Source organism: Scatophagus argus, chromosome 15 (genome assembly GCF_020382885.2).
Source record: "Scatophagus argus isolate fScaArg1 chromosome 15, fScaArg1.pri, whole genome shotgun sequence".
Lineage (NCBI taxonomy): Eukaryota > Metazoa > Chordata > Actinopteri > Scatophagidae > Scatophagus > Scatophagus argus.
Window position 1 is genome coordinate 5,831,747 of NC_058507.1, and position 16,422 is coordinate 5,848,168.

General features: G+C 42.2%; 1 protein-coding gene across 2 annotated transcripts in view; it reads right to left on the minus strand.

Annotated features, from left to right (window-relative positions):
- The window catches only part of plekhh1 (pleckstrin homology domain containing, family H (with MyTH4 domain) member 1), a 163,406-nt gene that overhangs the window by 135,573 nt on the left and 11,411 nt on the right, over window positions 1-16,422 (minus strand). For both annotated transcript variants that reach the window (XM_046412122.1, XM_046412121.1), the window contains exon 2: window positions 15,278-15,358. The gene's annotated coding sequence lies outside the window, so the exon portion shown is untranslated. The remainder of the gene's footprint in view (window positions 1-15,277; window positions 15,359-16,422) is intronic.

Below are 16,422 nucleotides of genomic sequence, written 5' to 3' on the forward strand. Positions count from 1 at the left end.
GTAGGCATGTTTATTTGTGCTTTACAAATTAACTGCTGTGAAACATTAGGAAAATATTATTTCTCTGATTCACTGCTTATTTCTCGCCCACAGCTCTCTTTCTCTCTCTCCATTCACTGCTTAGCTTAGTCGACCACTCTCACAGCTCAGCAACCTTGATATTCTAAATATTATGCCTTTAAACTATTCACACCTCAGGGCCCATAAAAAAACATTAAAGCAGGTTTTACGTTTGGCAGTAGGTTCAAATTCAGTTTTGTGCATGTCCTTTGTCCTCGTAGTTGTCCAACTATACTCTCTCTTGCACGAGATCCTGATCTCAGTTATATTAGCTGCTTAAATAAGGTTACTAATATTCAGCCCCACAGCATTTGGAGAAGGTACTGAAACCACCACTACTCCCACTCGTTTTTCACTTTGGTTTTGTCCTTTTCTCATTTCTCGGTTTCACAAAGCACCTTTACACCGAACGACCACATCATATTGGAACATTGTGCAAGCCGTGGGCAGCCGTGGCCTAAAGGTTAGAGAAGCGGCTTGGCAGAGGGATGCTGGTTTGATTCCCCCACCAGACGGGCAGGAAAAATTTGGGTGTGGTGGAGTGATTAACGCGAAAAATACCCCCCCCCCCCCCTCCATTGGCAGGCTGATGTGCCTTTGAGCAAGGCACTTAACCCCCAATTTGCTCCCCGGGTGCTTGATGCTGCCCACTGCTCCTGTGTGTGTTTCACTGCATGTAATTTGCTGGGTATTGCATGTGTGTTCAACTAAGGATGGGTTAAAGGCAGAAGACGAATTCAGTGTGTGTATGTAAAAATATATATACTGTCAATAAAGCTGCAACACCAGCATATCAATTTGCCAGCAGTGCTGCCAGCAGTTTCTCAATCCACTAGAAAGAAAAACAAAAACAACTCAGAGTGATGTAAGTTTTACCCGATAGCACCACTCTACAACTTATTCCTTCACATTTTTCAGGCCGTACAACAGTGTGTGTGTGATTGTTGCTTTGTGTTCTCATCTCCATGCGCAGCAATATCCTCGACACACCTGGGAATAATTTGCAAGCAATGTCGGCTCTGATGAATCCGGGTTTACACACAGGTTTAGACTTAATAATCCAAACTGGAGGAATTACAGGAGTGGACAGACAAGTGCACCTCCTCGCCTCCATTTTAACAACACCCACCCAACCCCCCAGCCTCCACTACCACCTTCACCATCATCATACACCCGCTTCCCTTCCTCCCCCACACTCTTGGCTGACCCTGTGACCCCTCCCCCACATCACTCACGGGTCATCAGTAAGAAGAAAGGGGGATTTAACGGCTAACTTAGCCCACGTAGGCCCATGGAGGTGGGGGCCGAGCATGTCTCAGACAATTCCAATCTTCGCCTGACTCCCCCCCTTCCTGTCCCACTGTGCTTTTCTGTTCCCACTGAGCAGCAGGGAGAAAACATCTCCCCTCATTTTTGAGGTTGATTATTGGGGCTGGAGAAGCACGTCTGTCAGGAGTCCACTGATGAGGAACAGAGACGCCAACTCTGTCAAGGAGCAATCTTGTAGACACATGGTGAATGATGAGTGTGATGAAAGAGAGAGAGAGAGAAAAAAACATACGCTACAACCTACAGATACATGTTGAATGGATAGATATTAGAGTGGTATCAGTTCTAGGAAATGAAGAAAAACGTTGATGTAAAAAGACCAACGTATCGACGAAATATTATCAGGTGAGGCATTAGAAGTTTGTGCTCACAGTTATGAAGATGTTTTGTCAGGCAACCAACAGAGACTCCAGGAAGTTATTGGTGCCAAGAAATAGTCTCAATAGCACAAACGGCGTAAAACCACATTTTTACACTTTTATTACTCAATAAACCAGATATAATAGGTGAATAGGAGGCTCTGGTGTTGGTTTTTTTGTTGTTTTGTTCTTTTTTTTACTGTTGGACACACCAAGACCAACTGTTCCCCCTGCTTTTAGCCTTTAATGCTAATCTCAGCTAATCAGCCCCTGTCTCCAGCTTCACATTTGCTGCACAGACACAAGAGTGGTATAACTCTTCTTATCCAGCTCTCAGCGAGAAAGGTCAAAATAGTCGTCTAACTGCCCAGTTCAAGCTGCTTTCCTCAAATCACCAAGTGGCTTTACAACAGTGGCTCAGCAAAATAAGGATTGAAGGATGAAATTATGTTTTGTTGTCTAAGAAAAGAGACTAAAGGATTAAGGGATCAAGCAGGAAATCACAAATGCAATCCCACCTTTCTTTAAAGAACCTCATATCACCCATTGAGAGGGAAAGTCACTGGAGGGTATTTGTTCCCTCCAGGACTCCTCAACTCACTGCTTCACTTCTGAGGCAGCGCTGGTGAGGCCGAGGTGGGGAGTTTAGCCTCGAGGCAGAGAAGAATGGTGAGAGGGACTTGTAGAATTATTCTAGCCTGATCAATAACGCTATTAAACACTAATGCATTCAGTGGAAGCTGACTCAATTTGATTGTGAAGCCTTATTTGAACATGGCAGGAAGCAGCAGCAGCAGAGGCACATCAAAGGGAGGCTTTGTGAGAAGAGGACCAGATTAGGGCCTCTGACGCAAGGATGGATCCAGCCAAGAAGAGGTCATGAATACATGCGCACACACACACATACACACACAAGGAAAACTGCTTCAACACACAAGCCGACACACTGCAAAGGCATTCAATCTAATTCCACATTTTCCGTTCGCTTTGCTTGGATGTCTACACGCACAGCTCTGCTCAGGGATATCTGCACACACATACGACTGCACACAAACACACACAAGTTTACTTTTATACCAACTATTTAAAAGAGGAGTAATGAGGTAATATATCACCCTGTTAAAGGAACAGTCCAAATGTTAAAAAGGAAGCTACAGCTGATTAGCTTAGCTTAGCATAGAGACTGTAAATAGAGAGAAAAGCTAGTTTGGCTCCTTCCTAAACTATCTATCATATAAAACTAATCATTGTTTATATCTCATTTGTTCAATCCATACAAACACTTTTAGACAAAGCCAGGCTAGCCGTTTCCAGTCTTCATGCAAAGCTTTTCTAAGCTAACTGTCAACTGGCTCCAGCCTCACACTGAGGCTTATTTCTTTCATTCAAGCCATTGCTCTAAGAAACAGAATACATTCATTAGATCATATAGTCAGAAAAATGTTTTGGTGTATTTCTGACATATGGACACATTTATAAACTCAGCTGAAGATTTATTTTTCTACTTACAGTGTGATTTGAAGCAGTGGTTCCCAAACCTCTTGGCTTGGGACCATATGACTGCTTTGAGACGTTACCAAAGAGTGATGTTTTGTTCCCAGATTGTTTTATTTGAATAACTTGTAGAGGCTTGTAGAGGGAAAACTGCCCAATCTGTAATCTGCTTCATAGAAATGTATTTTCTCTTACTTCCTTTTTTTATTAATGATCTCAGCAGGGTCAGTGACTAAAGACCAACATTTGCGGTATTCCATTTTTTGCTTATTGTTGACAAATCCCCTCATGAGAACCGTTAGACCAAAACCAAAAAATATACCAGCATGTCTCTCAATACTTTCTGCTCTGCCTGTGGCACTCGGCCCCAAGCCTGTTTGCTCCAGCTGAAGATATAAATCTTTCAAAACTGGTCACAAAGGCTCAGCAATTTTGCCAAAAAGCTTGGTAATGTAATTAGCATTATTAAAAGAGGACTAATTAGTGTATTTGTTGTTGACTACTTTAGTTATACTGAATGTGTGGTCAAAATAAAGCACAGTGTTGACATTTCATGTTGCCAATGCAAATGTGTGGCTCATTGATGTATTTTTTTATTCTGTGGCACAAAGGAATAAATTACTGTATATGTCGAGCTTTGGATACACAGACAATACTCCATTCAGACCAATTTGTTGTTAGTTTGGGTGTTTTCACAGAATTTGCTGATAGTCAAAAAAAATAAAGAAGCCTTAACCTTTAAGGAGGCAGAGTACACATTGACACATAAGCTTCCCTTTATTTCAAGAATCAAAAAAGTAAGCTAATTTGGTGAGAAGTACTGTAACAACTGAGAACTGGGAACTGGGAAATTCCATTTATTGCAGTCTTCTGACACAGGGGCATTATGCATATACATTATGCAGTCTATGAAATAGCATAGCATATTGAAAAAATAGCCAAATTTTTCATCTATGTATAGCCAGGCAGATGCTGTCATTTGATTTGCATCTGTCATACCATGGAAACTGTGTAGGAGAAAAGAAGAAAGCTTAAAAAAAAGTCTAAAAAGCACCTGGCTGCACTAAAAATACAGCCATTGAGTCATTTAGCCGAAGCAGGTTAATTTCCTAGAGTAAAGATGTGTAAAAAAAAAAAAAAACAACAACAAAAAAAATTCTGTAAAAACAAAACAGAAACTATCCACACTCCCATACCTCCTCCTCCTCCTCTCCTACTCACCCTCCAACCCCACCCCACCCCCCCAAAACTCCTGCTTTTACGATGCCCTGCTTCCTAATAAACTTTTGTGGTGTTTGGAATCCATTAGGAGCAATATCCCACTTCTCAAAACATCCTGGCTCATTCTAGGGGAGTAGAGCAAGGAGACGGGGAGCCGCGGGAAGGGAGGGCCTCAAATTTCCATTTCTATTGAAGGCAGACTGAGGGGTATTTGAGCAGGGCTGCTAAGCGTACAGTCCAACGGTAAAGAGAAAGAATGTCATAGGAGACGATCTTAGGGAGGAGGGGGGCACACACTGCCAGCAAAAATATCAAAGAAAAGGCGATCTTTTGGATTTTTTTGTTTTTGCAGAGAAATATCAGAAATCTCTTGATTAAACTGTCCCACCACTATAAAGAAATAAACTACGAAAGGCCATATCAGTGAATTAGAGGATCATGTTGAGCTCCATGAGTGTTTGTCTCACTAGACAGGATCATAGCTACAAGCTTGCTGCAAAGACAGATACTTCACTTCAACACCAAACTGCGAGAAGTCTTTTAGAGTTAAAAAACAAAGTTGAAACTAACAGGAGCCATGTGGAACAATGAAATGTTCCTCAAATAAAACAAATGAACCATGGAGGTGCTGAACCAGTCCTTCAGTTAGTGGTCATAAATCTGTTTAGCACCCCTCAGCCAAGGATCTTTTGTTTTTTGAGGTGTAGTGTTTGTTGTGGTTCTTGGTAAAGGACAATGAAAAGTGTCTGATTTCTTTCCTCATGGGACGATTTGGTTAATCAGAGGAAAAAAGAAGATATATGCACAACTTCAGTGCCAAGGTTGATGCTTTAAATAATGCTTTCACAAAGCCGAAAAAGAACTTTCCATTCTTCCCTTTATTATATGCCTCTCCTTCCTCATCTCCACCTTCAAATTTACAGGTACTGTCACAGGCCGCTTTTACTCGTATGTATTCCCACCATATCAGTTCTAGCGGGTGTTATCCAGCTCCAAACAAACCTTTAATCCAATTCAGATAGCAGGCACTCAAGTGTCGCAACAATTGTTCCCACAGTGTGAAAGTAAGCCACTATCTGAAAAACACAAGAGCTGCAAGACAAATGTGTGGCAGAGTGCCAGCAGTGGGAGGTACAGGAGCAAGGGGCCTGAGATTACAGACAAAGCAGGAGTAAACAGTGCCTTCAGATAAAAACATGGCCGGGCAATTTTAACAATAGTTCTTTCCTGGCAAGGAGCAACAAGAAAGCACCTTCCTGTATGCGCGCCCCCTTGCATGCGCCCTCACTTCCTGTGGATGCTCAGACATGTGGCTCACCGCAGACGCATCAGCGCTGGACAATCCCACATGCCATCAACCTTTGAACCCTGCGCCGAACTCTCTCACACAACAGGCGGGGAAGAAGCATTCAGATTCTCCACCGAAGTAAAAGCAGCAATACCACAACTCAACTCACGCAAAACCACAAAAGCATTATAAACAAAATTTACTTGAACATCAAATGTAAAAGTACTCATTTTTCAGAAAAACGCCCCCTATGTCTGTTAATTATCATATTAATCCATTTCCTGGAAATCACATGCATATAGTACAAAATAGTACTAAAGTGTTTTCCTAATTACATTGTGGTGACAGATGTAATCACTGCTTGAGTTATGTTCAGAGGCAAAGGGTGAATTAAGAGTTATATTTATGTACAAGAATGTGAATGGTGGACATACAAAGTTCAGGAAATCACAGACCAGGGTCTCAGCAAAGTCAGGGGAAGATCGTGGTTTCGATTAAATGTTAATAAACACCATCATGTCTTGTGCTTTAAGTCACTGCAGACATTTTCTGCATTAAACCAGACCATAATCTTCCTCTAACCTAAACCAAGTGTTGCCTGTGCCTAAAAATAACCCAGTATGCCTTGATCGTTAATAATGTGCTGTATTTTATAAGCTTCTCATGTGTTCTTTTAAAGTACAATCTTGATTTTGAAAAGTTATGAGTAACTGTGGCTATAAGTTGAATGTTGTGTTGTAAAAAAGTGCAATACTTGCCTTTGAAATGTAGTGAGAAAGTATAAAGTAAAATCAAAGTCATATCAAATTTAACACAAGTACTTCAGAATTGTACTTTAGTTAAAAAAAAAAGAAAAGAAAAACAAAAAAGGAAAGTTAGATACTGTTCAATGCTGGAAAACACACAGTCCCCATGAGACATTTATATCACTAGAAATTGTCCTCTTTCCCACTCCCACTCGCTGAGTCCTGCTTTACTCGGCTGCTTCAGAACGATACAAACATCTCAAGGGGCAAACAACTATCTAGAGGAGAAATTACAGTTCAAACTGGGTAAACGATTCATTATGTTTGTCTTGCTTTTATAAGTTCTGGCAAGACAGGCTCGGCTGAAGAAAAAGCATATTTCTGGATGGCACATCTCTGTGGACACTAGAAAGCCTCTTTCCTTCTAAATCATGACTATAAATGACGTGTGTGTGCTCCATGCTTTTATGATTTCAGCCGAGGAGGGGGCTGAGGATCATAAAAAGAAAAAGAGAAAAGGAGAACACAAGGCTTGTGGGTAATTACGGCACAGAGTGGTAGGAGAGGGAGCGTTTGGGAAAGACTCGTGGGCCAGATGTGTGAGGAATGTTCTGGCTGCTGCAGCGTGCAGAGAGGTGGGTGGATGGATGGGTGGGTGGGGGGAGTAAAGACCAGTCGAATAACACAGCCTGCAGATCGTTAAAGAGCTGTCAAGTCTCCAGCGCTCTACTGTGTCTTTCACATCATCTCGCAGAGCAGCTACAGCCTCACCTTTCTGCCTGGAAGCGGTGGAAAGCAACATAAGGTGCTTTTAATCTTCTGCACTTGAGTACAAGCAGCTAAATATAGTAATTATCTCCATTTTATATAGCTTTACACTTAGCTTCTGTATTTTAGAGGGGCATATTGTACCTTTTGATTCACGTAACACTAGTCCATATCTCTTCATGATCCCCAGAGGAAGAATCCTAAAGATTACAGCCTGTAGCAAACTTTAGAGAAAAATATTTAAAAAATGAATACAAATTTGTGTAGCAGAACTCTGTTTTTCTTTTCCTACTCCATTAATCATCTCTGGTGTTCCCTCCCTCTGGTGAAGGCCCCTAAGACGGGAATGACCAGACTAACTAACAAACCAACTCCAACTGAGCCAGCTATAAGCAGTGTCAACAAATAATTTTTGTCAACAACCTTTTTTTTCCAGAAGTAAACGAGACAATAACTAAATAAAAACTAACGCAGAAGGAAATCTGTTGATATCTTCCTCACCGAATAAAAACAAGACGAAAACAACTGCCAGAGACAAAATCCAAGTTGGATTTCAAAAAATATCCATCAGTGTAAATAATACTGGCTATAACAGCAAACTATGAGTCACACACTGATGCATCACTGTAAAAACAATCTTGCACTCACAGGAGGAGTACTTTTACTTTTGATATTTCAAATACATTTTTCTGATAATCCATCTGTTCTTCTCCTTTAAATAGGATTTTGTTAATTTTGCTTGAGTAACATATCTATCTCTTCCGCAGCTGCAGACAGCTGCATCACCACAGCCAGTCCTCCTCGAACAATTTGCAGCCACAAGAAGTTGGGCATGTATTCACAGACATCCCACAATGCACCTGGAGAGCTCAACCTACGTCACACTCAGATAATCTCTTAAGAAAAAAAAAACATGTACACCCTCCATCTGCTTCTCATCACTCTCATCCATCTCCTCTTCCACCCCCCACCCCTGTTGCACAGACTCTTTCTCCCTCTCTGTTTCATGCTCTGCCTCGCTAACTCATCCAACCTTCTACCACAACCTCTGGAGCTGCGGCATGGATAAATAGGCCACAACAGCTGGGTCTGACTTCTGACCAGGACCACCCCTCCAGAACTGACCAACAACACTCCCTTTACTTCCCCACAACCACCACCAACTCTCTGAGTGTGTGCCCACATGTTTTAAAGACAGCACTGAGAGAAGTTTTCTCCATTACTGGCTTTGTTTACGTAATGATTTATTTGGGTGTGGATAGTTTTTCATTCTATAAAATTCATTACCTGAGTTTTGATAAATGAGTGTGCAACTGCTTAGTCTGAGCTAGTAAAAGCTGTGTTTACAGTTGCAGGTTGTGTAGAAGGAAGAAAAAAAAAATCCAGCTTTGAGTTATGACAGCACTACAAAAATCTATTTTCCATGTTCCTTCTCGAGCGCTTCAGGGCCATACACAAACGTACATGGTTCAAATAAATTTCTGATTGCGCCTTTAAGTTGAGAGTGCGTTGTTTGTTCAGCTGCTGAGGGCCTCAGAGAGAAACCCGGGGAGGCCGAGGAGAATTCATACCTTCCATTCATCACAGAGGAGAGGGAGCGGGGAGGAGGGAGGGGGGAGGATGTGGATGTGGATGGGGAAAGAAAAGAGCAAGGAAATGAAGAGACAAGAGTGTGTGTTTTCTTTCTGCTCTGCTGAGTAAGGAGAGAGGTAAGCTCAGCTTTCTGACAGCTGGGCTGTGAAACCTCTGCTTGACTGATTGACTACTCGTGCCTCATTCATGTGACCGTTTTGTACAAGTCACCTTGGATTTGCAGCAGCCTGGTTTTAGAGCCATTTCAGTTGTGTACTCTCAGGGGAGAGGAGTGTGTTGTTGTTAATTTTTAGGACACGATCCAACACGATTCATTGATTACGCAACAACAATTTGTTCTCAACGTGCCTTGAAATATCTTAAATGTGAAATATACCTCTGCACTTAATTTCCAAAAGTGACTTTAGAAGATCGATACCACTTTCACGTTGGAGAGTGAAGTACAGAGCTGGAACTGGACAGCCATTAGCTTAGCTTAGCACAAAGAATATAAGCAGGGGGAAACAGCTAGCCTGGCTGAGTGCAGAGTTTAAGAAAAATACACGCTGCCACTTCTAAAGCTTACTAATAATGACGTTATAGCTCATACTTTTAATCCATACACAAACAGAAGTCCAAAAACAACATTTTGTGGTTTTAGGAGGAGTTATGTGCTGGAACAGTTTGGGTGCGGGTGCCTCATTGGAGTCTTGTCTCTACAGTTTAAAGGCAGCCAGCACATAGCCAGAGCCGTTCTCATAACTGCCTCCATAGAAGGTGCCCTTTCAACTTCAACGCTTCTGAACAGAAACAGAAAAGTTCAGCACACGTTCATTGTTCCTCATCAAAGGAATTGATCCGCGTGCCTGAGATATAGGAAATGAAGTGAACACATTTCATTTCTCACAAAACATGTCAGTCACATGATTGATTAACTGTCTAATCTTTTCTGGCACTTAAAGAACACCAGAGAACCTATCAGAAAGATTTTACCAGAATCAACACAGAAAGCTGTGAATCATGCTGATGTGAAGACAAACATGGACCATCTGGGTACTTTTCCCTCTTCATTTCTAGTTCTCCTTCATCTTTCAGAGCTGTTATTGCCACAAAGTAGTCATGGCATGTTGCGGTCTATTGAAAGCAGAACCTGACAAATATGTAACGTTGCTACGGGCCTACAAAATAAACTGAAAAAGCACCCAGTGGAGGATGACTAAACTCTGTTGGTGTATTGATGGTGAAGTTCAACTGTCCGGGGAAGTGGGAGCGAGTGACAGTAAAGATACAGTCATGTCCGAGGTCATGCCAGATCCCTTGCTTCATCCTGTTGTTACTCATTGTAGTTGCACCAGTGCTGCTACACAACTGTCTCATCAGCACTTCTCACTTCCTCAAAGCCTTTGCGACTGAAAAACATTGCTGGATGGCTGACTTCAGATCAGGAAGAACGCCGCCGCTGTGGTCAAGGAATAATCCCAATCACGTGAACCATGCTGTGCTCAGAACAGCTGTGAGCCTTGCTGATTCAACATAATACTAACGCTGTGGAGAGAATTTGGAGTAAAATATTTTGACATAATCACATTTGCTATCATACCAGACTCGGTCGGAACCGAGCCGAGACCGGGGCGAAGGAACTGGGACAGGAAAAATAAGGAAAGGGCGAGAAAAAAAACCACACAGAGAGGTTGTTTTGAGAGGCCAAATCGTTTATTACCCACGATTTTCAGGGGTTGAAATTTCAGCCTCACTGTGAGGAGAAACTCGAACCGGCGGTCCAGCTGTCCGCAGCCTGCCAGATTCGAGAAAACCTCCACCGCACACGCTCTCCCAGACCCGCTCTCCCACCCTTCCCCTCCTGTCTCATCTCTCCCAGCCAGGTAATCGATGGGAAATGCACACCCAAACACAACAAGGCTGTGAGAGGGATCAGGGCGAGCTGTTGTGACATGTAGGAAATACAAACAAATCTGTCACTTGGCTGGATAACCATGTTTCTGATTGTATGTTTTATGTTGCTTTACTTGTTCCCACTCCGCAGCTTGAAAACACCAGTAGGAGGTTGTCCAAGCAAAAAAAGAAGGTTGAAGAAGTCCTGCGGTACCTTCAGGTGCCTCCAATAACACTGAAACAAGAACATTTCAAACGATGGCGTATTGCCTGGGAGTGGGACCTGCTTGAGCACACTCGTCCAAAAAGAAACTTTTGGATTTTCAAACTACATAGAAAAGTTTTTCAGATTTACATGAAAAAACTCATTTCAAACTCTCCCATTTGTCCAAGCTACCCAATCAGGACACACTTCTGAATGCACATATAAAAGGGCCATTACAGGCATCGCCTCTTCATTTGAAACCCTGATAAAAGGCCTGCCAAGATTGAAACCAATCGCTATGAACAATCCATGTAACAAGGCCGTCTATCAAAACTCTTTTTGGTTACTTTTTATTCAAAAGGGATCACGAGCTGCTAGCCCATAAACTCCTGTTTTTTTCCTGTATCTCACAAAGCAGGAAGAGAAGGCCACACACTGACTGCACAGTGACTCATTATCGATGGCCCTGTCACACACAGGGAATTAGTAACCTTGGGCACTGGACAATGGGGAGCTGTCTAAACTTGCTTGTCTTATCAGTCTCCTCTACCAGTCTGTATCTGGGACACTTATCAACAGGTCCTCTCAGCCAAACTCTCCCACAGCCTCCTACTCTCCTCAGCTCAGAGACAAGAAAATATAATTTACCATGGCAATGTGGCGTCTGGCTTAGCTTTGATCTGTGATCTTTAATTCATGGTAGAGTAGATCAAATGTTTTTATTCATCTTCCTACACTTTTCACATGAGGGAAAGGTTTACTAAAAGCTACACCTTGATGCGCTCAGTCTCTTTAATTTACAAATAGATTTCTTGTCAGTACAGAAACTCTGAATATAATAGAGTTTTTCTGCTTTTGGTTACTAGGGGCAACACAGAAAGAAGTAAACACAACATATTATTAGTTTAAAATGTCGAACATGTTAGCAAACAGTTGCCTAGTTACAGATCTAGCTGACATGGCGAAACATGAGCATTAATTTGGAGTCGTACTGCAGTCCACCTGATGACTGTTAGTCAAATACTCACTCTCTTGTAACTCTTTTCAGGTCCGTACACACACTCCTGAATCAAAAAAGCACATTAATGAGTTCAGCTTTAAAGGTGTCCTGTGGCATTTTTGAACACTGTTCACATCTCTGCTTTGTTAACATTTCAACATCAAGCAAGCTGGCACCACATTTATGTATACAAGACGTAAACAACACAACATTAGTCCCAAAAGTTTCTTGCTGTTACGCTCAATCATCAGTTGGCGACGAAAAAAACACCAAGAAGTGCGGCAATACGCCAATGAAAGGTTGGGAACAAGACTGCCAGCTGATGTGAACAAGTGTCCATTTTATTAGCTTTGCAATAAACTCTACTTTTCTAATACCTATGAATGAAGAAGGTGCACCAAGGTAGTGGTGGTTTTGCACACTTTTTAATATTCTGCCCTCCTTCATGGAGATGGGAAGGACAGAAACACCTCTGAATATTGTGTAATCCAGTACGACACCACATTTAGCAATGACCTTTACAAATAACACTTATAACACAATAACACATACCTAATAAAGTGGCCGCTGAGTGTACATTAACATAACTGTGATACATTAACTGTGTTTCTTTGGATACCTAATAAAATGATCCTCACACAAACATGTTGCTATCCACTCAGAGCATCTGGATCAGAAGCAATGTAATCCACTTTTGATTTGCACATGTGTTATATACTACAAGATTTGTCTCTGTGAGTGTTTTGTTCAGCTCTAGGGGCTCTGCTGCCTGGATGTTGTTGTTATGGAAGTCAGTGGTGGTCGTGGTAGCGAGCGATCAACAAGTGCCAGAGCAGAGTGGAGGGCGGAAGAGGGTACAGGGAAGGAGAAACAAGGTTCATGGGCCAGCAGATGTTTCAGCTTTTGGGTTTTGGCTAGAAAAGGGCAATTAAGAGCTGCTCTTAATGAGGCTGGCAGTCACCCCATAAACTGTCTGGTTCGGTGAACGAGTTGCTCATTAGACGGAGCTGCCCAGAAAAACGCCCACCTCCCCACCTCTCGCCACCCATCACCTCCACCCTTACTGGAACAGGAAGCGATGGATCAGACATTTGAAAAATTGTATGGTAACATTGAACAAAGTTACTTTATGTTATGTCTGGTTTTGCTGACATTCAATCTTGAATGTGTGTCCTTGTGTGCCGCCGTGTTTGTTGTGCGCCAGGCTAAGTGTGGTAATGATGCACATTTTCCGTGAGGTAGCTTGCTGTGTACCTCCAGCACTAAAGCCTAGAACAGCCAACTGAACATTACTGATGAGAACGGGAACATTAAAATACCAAACGACCAAAATAGATCCCGCTATGATCCGCACTTCTTGTTTTCCCACCCTCAATTTCTGTGCACCATAAATTTCTAATTCGGCTAACAAAGAACAAGAACAGAACAGAGCAAAGCTGGCTTTCAGCAGAGACTCTGGTTATAGCAGTTAGAAACAAATACAATTTTCTTTACATTAGAAGTCTGTCTGTCATCCACAAACCTCCAAATCAAGCGCAGGAACTCCAGTGGTGTAAAGTATTTTCATTTCATGCTACTTTATATTGATATGCCACTAAAATTCAAAGGGAATTACAGTTTTACTAACTGGTTATTTAGTTTACTAACCAACAAGCAAGACCTTAAAATACGATTATTGCGTGTGAAATCAGAGCTGAAACTGTCAGTCAATTAATCAATGGCTCAAAGATAAAAAGGTCACCTACTCTGGTTTGGTTTGGTTGAAATAAACCTTTAATTTAGAGGGTTAAATGGGAAAGTATTCCGGCTCTATACGCTGTCACGCCTCGCTGATTTTCATCCTCATTCTCCGACTCAGTGAACGTGTAATGCGCTACTAGCTTAGCTCGCTGAACGGCTGTTGTTGTACTGCCTGCTGAAGCCTAATGTGATAAATAATATGTGCATCTGGCCTTAATTCAGACCCAAATTTTAAGGGGTTCTCCTTGTAAAACGCCACACCCTTTCACTACTTTTGATTAAAATTGGGGGAACAGTTTATCCTGCAGACAGAACAACAAACTGAATTGAAATCATAACCTCATTGACGGAGGTAATAACAGATCACATAACAGTCGTTGAGTACTTGAATTTTAGTTTGACTTCAGTAAGATTTTCAATTCAGTACTTTTACTTACAGGAGACTCTTAAAGTAAACTTTACTGAAGTAAGAGGATCTGGATACCTCCTCCAACACCGAGGGATTCTCCACTCTCACGCTATCCGGCGTGGCCTGTCCCCGGACCTGTCTGGCATCAGGAGTGCTTGGCACAACGCTCCCTATTGAGTCTTGACAAAAACTAGGTCATTTGCAAAGCTCTCACTGGACACGCGCAGAGGAAAGAAAATAAACGGGGAGATGAATGTGGCTTGACTGGAGGTGGCCGAGCTTCCTGCGAGGGCCACTGAGGGATGCTGAGAGGGAGGTTATGATAATACAGAGTTGTGATAATGTACTGTGTTTCTGTTATTTGCTATAGCTGTGGAGATAGTCATGTCTCTGATATCTAAAACCTCTTCTCATTGCTCTGTATTTTCGCATGTGATGCTGCTCTCCAAGTTTCCTCCTGGTGGCTTCAATAATATTTATCTCTTATAAATCATGCAGGAATTCCATATCCCACATCTCTTTCATAATGCACCCCCCTTTTGTCACTCCACTCCTTGCAAGCAGGCCCTGGGTAATGTCTGATAGCAATTAGGCTTCTGAGGACTTTATAAACAAGTCAGTCAGAACACATTTGACCTATTGTTCACATCAAACTGAAACCTACAACAAGTTTGTGGCACACATGTTGTTGTCATAACCACTGAGACAGGGCTTCCAGAAATATCTGGTGAAAACCAGCCATGCAGGAAGCGAGAATAAAAACTCTCATGAGAGACAGGAAATCAGGTGACTATGAGGGGAAAAAACAATAAACTCTGGTGTTACGGCAGAAATATATTCTGGCTTAGAAATAGTTCATTAGTGCCAAACAAAACTGCACAGAAAAATGCTCAGGCTCACACCTGAAAGAGCCATATTTCTCTCAGCAAAAATACTCAACTCCTCAGTCAACAGTCCGGAGAGGTATGGAATCGATCCCTGCCCCCACATCCTCCCTTCGCCATGAACCTGAGGCGTATGTCTGCCAGATGTCCAAAGCAAAAGGGGGATATGAACGGACTCAAGACTGCCAGAGGTGTCTTATGTCGGAGGAATTATTATCCTAATGATATAACATAACACATGCCGTCAGTCCCTCCAGGAGTAACAGCCCCCGATCTATATTAGAGCCACGTCCTATTCATTTAGCTGACCTTTCTGGAAAAGCAGGAGGAGAAAGATGACGGCGAGGATTTTCCTTTTCCATCCAGGACTAATGCACCTTCAGTCTGTACCTGAAAGTACAAAAAGATCAAATCTTTCTTGTTTTTCTACCTCTGAAATAGTATTTTCAACAATAAGTTAACAGACAGATGGAGTGTCTAATAATGTAAATAAAGTGCTCGTGTGTATGAGATGTATTATACTTAACTGTTGCTGTTTGACACACGCACATTAGCTTAGTTAGCTAGCTTAGCTATATATATATATATATAAAATCACTACAGGTCTAAATGGGGCTCCTGCTGAGATTTGACATGAGGAAGCCATGTCACTGACTCTGAGGGCAGTACCTCTAGCTCATAATTTCAAACAGTTTGTCTAAGAGTTGACCAATCAAGAAATATGCCTGGGCCCGAGAAAAGGCTCCATACCTCTTGGAGTTATACTCCTGCTTATTTAGCTAGCACAAGCTGGGAGATCCATGGTTATAATTCAATTAAGATGCCTGAAATCTGTCCTTGAGCTTGTGTAAGTTCTTGTAAACTATACTGTATACAGGTAGGGAAACTCGAGCCAGCGACTTGACTGGAGTTGTACCATGCAGCACACATGTATACAGACCGTGGTAGATGGATATCTACCCCTCAACCCCTAGAGCATTTCAGTGAATAGATGAGGAGGAGGGTAGACAGTACCTGACATTTACTTAGTGCTGCAGGATAGACAGGCCATTGTCTTTGCTGAAATGAGAAACTCTGCCGCAGAAGGGCGAACAGGGGGAGGAAGAGGGTGGTGTCAGACAACCTGATATCAATCTAATGAAATAATAGCAAGTGCTCTGATGTGGATATCTGGGATATCTAGACTTTATACCCCATTGGCAGAGTCTTCCTCGACCTTGGGAAGCACAGAGACACAAAGAGGGCGAAACGGTAAAACGATGCAGTGAACTCTTGTGTACACATTCACTTTCAGTGTTTCAGTGTCTCAAAAGGAGGAGACACATGTCAAATAAAAAAAAAATCCCCTGAACCTGAAACTTCTGTAGATGTGACCACAGATAGAGACTTCAAAGGTCTGACTGAGGTGGCACTAATGAACCGTACAGGCCCGAATGCCAGTCTCTTGGGAAGTT